This window comes from Pteropus alecto, unplaced genomic scaffold (assembly GCF_000325575.1).
Source record: "Pteropus alecto unplaced genomic scaffold, ASM32557v1 scaffold3, whole genome shotgun sequence".
NCBI lineage: Eukaryota > Metazoa > Chordata > Mammalia > Chiroptera > Pteropodidae > Pteropus > Pteropus alecto.
The window spans coordinates 20387856-20398662 of NW_006442484.1; the positions used below are offsets into that span (position 1 = coordinate 20387856).

Here is a 10807-nt window from a genome sequence, read left to right on the forward strand (position 1 = left end):
TTTACAAATCTGTATTAATAGGAAAACAATTCAATAAAAACAACATAAGAAGATGCCATATAAAAGAAGATCAATAAATGCCAATAATTTTAATAAACATCAGAAAAATTCAAATTAAGCCACGGTAACATGACAGTTGTTACCCACTAAAATAGCGAGCATATAGAAGACTGATACTAGCTATTGTTTGCAAATGTGTAGAATAACAACATCTCATACATTGCTCATGGAAGTGTCAAATAATACCATCACTTCGAAGACCTGTTGGACAGTTTATTATAAATTTAAACATATACTTACCTACAGTGTGCCTGAACAATTCGACTACCAGATTTTTATTAAAGAAAAAGTGTATATGTTTACAAAAAAATGTTTACAAATATGTTATAGAGGCCTTATGTATTATAGTCAAAACTAGAGTTTTTAGAGTTTTTGACTCTCCTGTCCATCAGTAAGAGGAATGAATAAACTTTTTCTGATAAATTCATAGCATCCAGGACTAGAGTGAGACAAGGAAGATATATATGTATGTATGTGTGTGTTAATATATATATTATATACATATACACTCATATATAATATATATTATTAATATATTACATTAATATGTTTAATTTAATGCATTGTTTATAATGTATGTATATGTATAAGCATATACATATATATATATATATAATATACATTTATCATAGCCAGCTATGTAATTTATTGAGTCTAATACAAAATGAAAATGTGGGACTACTTGATCAAAAAGCAGGGAAAATAATACCATTACTGTTCATTTCTTGTGTTGCACAAAGCTGGTTTTAAATGCAAATAAGAGCATTTAACAAGTATGTGAAATTGCTGAAATTACATATCTCATATTTTATAATTGGAATATGCAGTGTATTTTGTTCTTACTAGAATGGTAGAAATGTGCACAAACTAACTCAACTAATTTTATTTTACTTCTTGTTACAGATATATTTACCCAATACTCTTTACCTTTGGCTTATCGATTAGTAAGGAATGATTAAAAGGAACAGGTACTATGAGTTACTCTATCTTTTTAATTCTTTCCCATCTTTCCTATTCAGAGGCAGCACTTTCATAAGTTGTTGGCTAATAGAAGAAAGTAACATGACTAAGAAATATATGTGTTAGGGTTTCTTGGTTGTCTATCTTTCTTACAATGTCATTGCTGTCTTTCTGTGTTGGAAACACATTTTGGTTCAAATGAAAGTGTGGCATCTCTAGGCTGTCAGCACTTTCACTTAATTATAGATATAACAGACTTACCTGAAGTTTTACTAAACTTTCATTCATTGTGATTTCCCCACCTTTCTGTGATCTTGGGGCATCACAAAAGCTATTTGTGAATGGAGCATCAAGTAATAGCAGCAAACACACATATAGCACTTGCTTCTCTGCTAATATGCATGTTCCTTTCTTCCATTGAACTACAGTTACAGAACACAAATTTAAAGATAAAATTATAAATAATTTCAAGATAGAGATGATAAATCATTAAACCAAATATAGATCCTTCTGAACCTGAGATGCTTTGAAACTGTACAGGCTGTATATTCAGGAAGCTGGAACTGATTACATAGATAGATAATATAAAGGTGATAATTAGATGATAGATCTTGAGGTAGTCCTTTTTAAAATCTAAGAGAAACCTCAGAGAAGAAAGATAATAAGAAGTGATCAAAATCTGGATACATGTTTGAGGAGACAAAGGAGTTTTGAAGTGAGCTTTAAGACAAAAACAGAAACCAAAAGTGACTCTAGATTTTGGGCCTGAGAAACAAGAAAGATGGAGTCATTATTTAATGAAATGGGGACTACTACAGGAGGAAATGGCTTGAGAGATGACAGATGTCAGAAGTTCAATACTGAACGTATTAAGTGCCTGTTATAGATAAAAAATGTAAATGTCAATTAGGCAGTTGGCTATGTAAGTATGGAGAGCAGAGAAGACATTTGAGCTAGAGATTTAGTTTGAGAGTAGTCAGCACAATGGTGATATAATATTTAAAGCCACAAGATGTAAGAACAGCTGATGTAAGGAGTAGTAGAGATGGAGAAGAGAGAGGTGAGAGGACTCAGGCTTGGAGAACTCCAGTATTTAGAGATCAAAGAAATGACAATTGACCTACAATGAAAGGTTGAAAATTAACTTTGGCAAATGACTTAATCTCTCCGAACTTAATCACTCCTTAATAAAGTAAGAGTTTAATATCTACTTTTTAAAATTGTTGAGAAAGAAAATATAAAAATAGTATTATCTAAATTGTCTGAATACTCAACACAATTTCTTCCTCACTCCAAATGCAGTATCTCCATTCTCTGCTTCATTTCCCATGCTTGCCCCCAGGGCACTCAAAACAAAACAAACAAAACAAACAAAACGAAACATAGCAATCATTTTTTTTTAGCTTATTTATTTGTACTACCACTGTTTGTTTTTTAATACCTTTGGTTGTCCGGGACAGGAAATGTGTTATCCATCTTTGTAACTCTACCATTGAACATATTGCCGAGAAATGAAAGACAGTAATTTTTTTTTTTCAAATAAATGTACTCTCAGCAAACAAGGTTATTCCATTGCTCTTTACTATAGCTCCTACTCCTTCTTCTCAAGATGATCAGGAATCTGATCTATAAGAAATAATGATTTACATTCTTCACTGTTATGTTTGCTTTAACTTGATGAACTGAAATGATTTGGAAATAAATTCTTCAGTTTTTTCTTTCTGAGTTAAAAGGAATAACAGCAAAATCTTTAAACGTGATAGCCCCTATAGGAAATAAGTAACTCTCTCAGCCCACTCTGATAGCTAAGTTGGAAACTAAGTGTTCTTTGACATTCAGGAAGATTTATAAAATGTCAAGATAGCCTCCACTTTCCTAAGTTATTCCTTAACTTTGAAGTGCTTCATTCATGTTTATGAATTACCTCTCTCTGTCTTCAGTGGAAAAACAGCCTTTTACATTAATAATAACTTACATAATTGTGTTAAAGGGTTAGACGCTGAAACTAGGAGAACAGGAGTACATATACCCCTGCTCAAAGCTGCAAGCCTTTGATTTGGGTAGTATATAGCCAAGTCAAAAAGCAACATAAATTTTGGTTAAATCCCCCCCCCTCTTTTTTTTTTTTGCACAGTCTTCTCCAATAGTTACCCATTGAAAAGATGCAGAGTTTCCTAGAAACTAAGTTAAAAATTGACCCTAATGTTTATTTCATATGGTCTTTGACTCAAGCAAGTATCCTTTCAACTAAAGAGAATACTGGCCATTTGAGCCAGTGTCAGGAAACAAAGAGGAAAAAATAAAATCACATTGAATATATAAACCAAAGAGATTGAAATGCAAGGAATTGGCTAGAACAAATGATGAATTACTGAAAAAACAAACAAATTGGAGGCAGTAAGGGAATCCAGGCATTCACAATAATAGGAAGCCCCAACCGCTAGACTTAAGAGACAAAGTGAGAAGATGGTTTTACTAGGACTCGGATTGACATTATCTGGTAGAAGCTAAGACATATTTATACTGACTGGTCAGCACATTTTCTCTGTGTTAGACAGTGGTTAAATTTGGTGTGCATAAAAGTAACAGGGCAACAGCTTAAAATGCAGACTCCTAAAACTTAGCTCCAATGATTGTAATTCAGTAGAGTTTGATTCAGTGTTATTACAACTAAGAAAATGTATTTTTAACAAATATCCTTGGCGATTCTAAAATAAGCAGTACTTAGATCACATTTGTAAATCAACTGTTAAAGAGAAATTTTCAAGAAAGGTCAAATTATAACAAAACTGTTTGTTGAGAAAGAAATCAGCCCAATGTTGAGTGAGGAGCGATGAGATTAGAGAATGTTCAGAATGTATTAATTTAGTGCGTTCATTAAAGCCTGTCTCTTCCATCTCCTTTTTTCAAATCTCATGCTAATCACATTCCACCTATCTCAAATTAAACATTTGTACATAAAGGTATGTATTAATTGGGATTCTTTTGATTGCAAGTAGTAGAGACAGCCTCAGATCCCCTCAGGATTTAGTATCAAGTTACTCTGGAGGATAAAGAGCAAAGAAAATTATTTTAACAACTGCACAGCTAGCTGTTTCCATAAAATAAAAACTTGAAACCATTTTAAAACATCATGTCTAACATCAGCTGTGGTGATCTAATAGATGATCAGACGACCAACCTTTCTTTATATTCTTATATATCCAGGCTGCACCTCTATTTTCTTAGCCATTCTTATGACTCAGGTTTTCTTATTACCTTTTTCATGTGTGTATTATTTCCTTCTTTCCATGTCTGCATCTTCCTCAAATGATTCATTCATTGCTAACTCTGATCTAAAGTTATTTATCTGTCTTTAGATTCAATGCTTCCTAAAAATGTTATAATCAAGTAAGTTAGGCAGCATCCTATATGGAGCCTATATTGACATCTCAAAATTGTTTAGACTTTTCAGTAAGAATCAAATTCCAATCCTGCTTTAAGACTGCAAGTCCCCATATTTCTTCATATAATAATGAACAGTTATTCACATAATTTTAGCTGATAACTAATTTTATTAATTGTGTTTTGATATTTTTTCTAAATTACCTCTCAAAATCATGGCTATTCCATTATTAAACAGATGTGCTAATCAAACATGTACTACAGGCAATAAATTAGCTGCTATTCAAATTTTTGAGTAAAGATGATCTCGCTATGTAATCTGTCTGCCTATTCTACCATTTCAAATCATTCATTATTCCAAAGATCTTCTTTTTAAGAAGTAGCGACTGCTTCACTAAAACTTTAATAAAATACACCAATGATGTCTGAAAGATATATAGAATATGTAGAATCTATTCTTTCTCAAACAGAATAACTACTCAAATATTTAAAAGCATCTATTGTGACTCTCTTAAGTCTTTTATCTTCAGACTAAACTACCCGTTTCTTTCATCTTTCCTCATCTGTCAGTTTTCAGACACCTCACTGTTCTGAACACATGCTAATTTGCCAGTGTTATTTTTACATTAGTTGTACAGTATAGGAGAAATTATTCCAAGTTTGAACTGCATAGTAGATGAAATGAATAACTTTCTTTATCTGGACATGAGTTTTTGATTAAGCAATTTAATACCCTGTTATGATAATATTTTCAGTGGCTTGACCAGAGTGTTGACTCATGCTGAGCTTGTCATAACCAACACAAACACAGTAAGTTTCTATTCAAAGGTGCTATCATATCAGTTTTTCCCAGGATCTACTCACAGAATCGATTGTTTCATCCTAATTAAGCAAATATCAACATTTCTTTCTTTTAAATTTTATAATATTGATTTGAGTCACTTATTGGTTTTATAACAATGATTTGAAATGTTAAAATCATTAAATCTTAGAACTTGGAAATGGTTTAGTTTGTCTGTATAATTGAAATAAAGCAAAATGGACAAGATAATCTCTATATTCCAGAGTTTAATTTACCTTCCCTATACATCAGTTCTGTGATTCCTTAATTCTCTACTCTATTCATGCATGTGCCACCTGAACATTTGATAACTATAATTAGTGAGCTTAATTTGGTTTCCATGTATCATCTGATGTTTATAACACCTCTGATGCAGACAGCTAAAATGATAATCCCTGTCTGAGACTCAGAGAAGAACTAATCTAGATGGACAGGAAGCACACCTGGAAAGAGATGAAAGGGTTGCAAAGAGGTATGGGGAATCTTTTATAGTGATGAATATATTTATTATCTTGATTGTGGTGATGAATTCACAAAGTGCATTCTTATAACAAATTTATCAAATTGTACTCTACAAATATGTACATATAATTGTAACCAGTAATATCTCCATAAAGTTGTTAAAATAAATTATTGAGAAATCTGAACACTTCCATGTTAATGTATCTATCAATATCACTGAATAGGTAGTTAAATATGAGAAAGTTTTAAAATATTTGTTGTTATTCATTTAAAAATAATGACAATAATTTTATTATATACCAACATTTGATGAAAATAACTATTTTCCAAGATAACAAAGTTAATAAAAATAGAGACACTGTTTTACATTTTGGCAAAAGTCTTTTTACATCTGACAATAGAAGGCTACCTGATTTTCATAGGCTTTCACTTTCAATCTATTGCTAAATGTTGTATTGATTCATGTATCTCAAGAAAATACAGTCTTACACAGATGCATAGTTGGAAATGAGAGGAGTATTTTAATAGCCTTTTCAGATAATTGTAATTAATCTTCGATGCTATAACAAAACTCAACAAATGGTAGCTTCTTAAAGATGCATTACAATGTGAAAATTCAAATTATATCAATAAACTTTATATGTTCTTACATTAAAATCCATTAGATTATATTGTACATCAAATAGATTTGCCCATGGATAAATGTGTTCATTCATGATAAATCTGAAAAAAATATTGATTCTCTGAGTTCTGAAGTTTTCCCTAAATTATGACCCATTATATTTTTTGATAGCAAAATGACAAATTTGTTTCATTTTGAGAATGAAGATTGTTTCTTCTCTGCATTAATATTGTTTTCTTGGTCTTTGAGGTGATATTCTATTTCAGTAAGTTAAAATATGTAATTTCATCTTGATACAAGCAAATCTCTCACTTACAGTATGGTGATCTGTCCTCTTATGGATAGAAACTGTTTCAGTAAAAAAAACATATACTCATAACATTTTTGCTATGAAATATAGGCCTTTAAGATCTAATTTTCTTCACACACACACACACACACACACACACACACAAACTGTTTCAAGATTCTATTTCCTATTTCCTGTACCCAGTTTCCCAAATTCAACCTGTTTGTGCACATTTCATTGAATTTCCACATATGCATTTATCTTATTCAAGAAAGCTCTTTATTGTTTTGAACAGGGAACTCTTACTATGTACAAAGATAAGATTCATAGCCATTATTTGAAGTAAGCCTCCCGACCTTCCAGAAAAGATAGGGGTTCCTTTTATATACCAGCTGATCCTGCTGCTTTTTTGGTCTTTCTTATGATTCAAGGAAAGGCATTCCTTCTAGAAAGATGCAGGCAGTCATACGGCTTGGCAAGTTGATAGTACCTTATACAATGGGAAGCAGGCATATCTTCCTTTGATTAGACACAGCCGGGTTGGGAGGGAAGAATTGGCTAGGATTACAACCACCATTTAATGCTCAATCAGGAGCACTTATAAGGGCACAAATGTTAAATCCTTTCTAGATGCCCTGACCCTTTCTTTCACTGCACTTTTCTTTGCAGAATGTAAATGTGTGTCCCCAGGTAAACTATAAGCACTTTGAGGGAAGAGTCTTTGCTGTACCTGTATTCCCAGGATGCAGCACAGCATGACACATTACAAGTCCTCATCAAATGGGTATAAAATGAGGAACTATTTGTTAAAACATGTCAATGGATATATATGCAAGAAAAAATGATACTCATCAGAGACTTCTTTTTGAGAATTTTGTCATGATATATATGTATTTTCCCTTCACTGCCAAATTTATCATACCATTCGTCCTCACAGGATAGGCTAGTTGGAAAGCTAACACATAAAAATGAAATTATTCATGGGAAAGTTTTATTTTCTTTTAAAAATGAGAGTGTAAAGCATGAAAAATAGATGAATAAATATATTAAAAATACTAATTTGGCTAATGGGGAAAGGAGAGAAAAATGCACATCTTAAAATATTTAAATTAATATACATTACTAAAAAATACACAATACTTTTATCATCTGTAGTGTGCCTGGCTTCAAAGAACCAAAAAGATGACAAATAGCAACTTGAAAAATTAGAGTTTGCTTCACAAAACATAAAGTTTTGAGAGGAGACAGCCTAGTTCTAGTGAAGAAACTTGATATGCCAGGAGGGTACATGGATTCTTTTTCTTTCCACTCTTTGTTTTGTGGCATTTAGTCATCATTGTGCTAGTGAATTCTATACAGATATTGTGTGGCAACCCTTAGCTACAAAAATGGATGGGAAATTTAATTTTTAGCAATCCAACACTTACGGTAGAAGACAAGTGAAAATAGACAAGAAAGGCTTTTTGACCAAGAACTGTAATGCATGTCATAGCAACTACTCAAACTATATTCATATGTTTTCATATAAATGTTTGAGATTAAATTTAAACAAATTTACCAATATTCTTCTACATTATACTTCTTGCTCCAGTTGCTTTGTACTTTAACACTGAAATATGTCAATTGCAAAAAAAAATGCATCTATTATGTCAACAACTAAGGTATTAGGATATTGTGAATTTAACAAATATTTGTCATAAAATTTTAAAATGTAGAAATTCTGTTGAAATGGATATTAGATTTACTTTGCTAGACCTAATAATTCAAAATAGATTTTAGTTTACTTGAATTATTTACTGTCATTTCAAAAGATTTCTGGAAATTACAAAATATCTTAGATTTAAATACTTTAAATATTTTTTTAAAACAAATCACGTAAATTTTTGTTAACTAATTGTTAGCTTATGAGCAATGTGTTGATAATTTCTTTTGGTATAATTATCAATATTTTATAACAATATCACATTCTTTAAAATACTTGCAGATGAGAATAAGAAATATTGATATAGGAAATTAGGTTACAGTACTATAGAATTTGACATCACTAGGGATGAAACAGATTTCTGACTAAATTTCTGAAAGAGTTAAAAGTAGATCAGAGAGCTTTATAAATGGGCGGATTTTTTTGTACTAGCATAAATATTTTTATAATAATTTATAATATTTATCAATGGTGTTAAATGTACTTGTGATTTTTGACCACATCATATTTGTCAAAAACTAGTACATTATGTGCATATTAAAACTAAGGGAGACCAGAAGACTTGAAATGTGACATGACATCATAACCTTTAAAACCTTCACCACTCTCATATTCTTTATTTAATCAGTCAGAGATTTTTTTCCTCTCTAATATGCCTAATATTTATTTGCCTCTTCTTTTCATCACTCACTAATATAATTCTTACTTAAGTAAGAGTCACCTTATGAAAGTACTATAACTCATTTTCCTTCTTTGATTTTATCAGACAACCAAAAATTTCAAATAGCTCAAGTTTTTCCATAATAATTTCTTAAGAACATGTTATATTCACCTTATTTCCTTCATTTCTTTTCTCTTATTTTTTCTTCTATGTTACATTTTGAACCATTTTGTATTTTCACTTGTTTTTTTTTATATGATTTATCCTGTGTTCTGAGCATCTGTTTGTATTCTGATGAGGAGGGAAACATAAGTTATAATTTTGTGTACATGTCAGTTGATGACATTGGTGAGGGTCATGAAAACCAAGGAGATGGTACCGAGAAGTAGAATGTCAGAAAAATACATAGGCTTACTGAGAAAATACTATACCAGAAAAATAGCATGTAGAGATATGACTAAAAAATTAATACATAGTTTCTTTTCAGTGATCAAAGTATATTTGGCAAAGAAAATTTTAAAATATTTCAACTGTACATCATGAAGATTCGATATATATATATACATTATGAAAGTATTTGTCTTGCTCTTCCCCTAAGCAGCCTGTGGTGACCTCTGAAAATGGTTTGCTATTCACTTGACCCAGAAAACCCCACAAAAATCATGAAAATCAAGAGGTTCAAATCTTTATCTTCACTTTAAGAACATCATGAAACTGCTCACAAGTCTATCAAGGGTATGCATATCTTAAAAGTCACCAAGTTTCTGAGGGATGTCACTATACAGAAGTAATGTGTGCCGTTTCGTCCTTACAATGGTTGAGTTGGTAGGTGTGCCCAGGCCAAACAAGGGTTGGTGGCCCAAAAAGAGCACTGAATTTTTGCTGCACATACTTAAAAATGCAGAGAGTAATGCTGAACTTAAGGGTTCAGTTGTAGATTCTCTGGTCATCCAGACAAACAAAGCTCCCAAGATGCCATGCAGAACTTATAGGGCTCATGGGCAGATTGATCCATACATGAGCTCTCCTTGCCACATTGAGATGATGCTTACTGAAAAAGAGCAGATGGTTCCTAAACCAGAGAGGCAGTTGTGCAGAAGATTCCCCAGGAGAAACTGAAGAAACAAAAACTTATGGCCTGGGAGTAAAAGTGTATAAAAAAAGAAAGTATGCCTCTCATTTAGTTAATTAACAGGTCCATCATCTCACATATTTTTATTAATTTATTAATTAATTTATTTTAGTGAGAATATTTAATTAAACTCTACACTCTTAGCAAATTTCTATTATATAATGCACAATGGAAAATTAGTCACCCTTAAGAAAATAAAATCCTGCCATTTGTGACATGAATGAACCTTGAGATCATTATGCTCAGTGAAGTAAATTAGACAAAGAAAGGCAAAAATACTGCAAGGTATCACTTACTTGTGGAATCTAAAAAATATGTCAAACTCATCATATGTAATTTTTGAGAAAAAAAAACATACTTTTTCTTGTGGTCATCCCAATGATATCACTAATTATTTTTTAAGCTATATTCACATGGAAGATGAAATTTTGAGATAGAGAAAATTAAAAATGAAAAGGATAAAAGGGGTCAAATATGTGGTGACAGAAAGAAATCTAAGTATGAGTGATGAACACATAATGCAATATATATATGCCTTACTGTTGAATTGTACAACTGAAATTTACTGGATTTTGTTAACCAATGTCACCATAATAAAAAATAAAAAGAAAGAAAGAAAGAAAGAAAGAAAGAAAGAAAGAAAGAAAGAAAGAAAGAAAGAAAGAAAGAAAGAAAGAAAGAAAGAAAGAAAGAA

The 10807-nt window shown here is 31.4% G+C and overlaps 1 pseudogene; it reads left to right on the forward strand.

The window, feature by feature from the left end:
• Positions 1 to 9601: 9601 nt before the first annotated feature.
• On the forward strand, positions 9602 to 10129 carry LOC107196344 (annotated as a pseudogene).
• Positions 10130 to 10807: the final 678 nt, after the last annotated feature.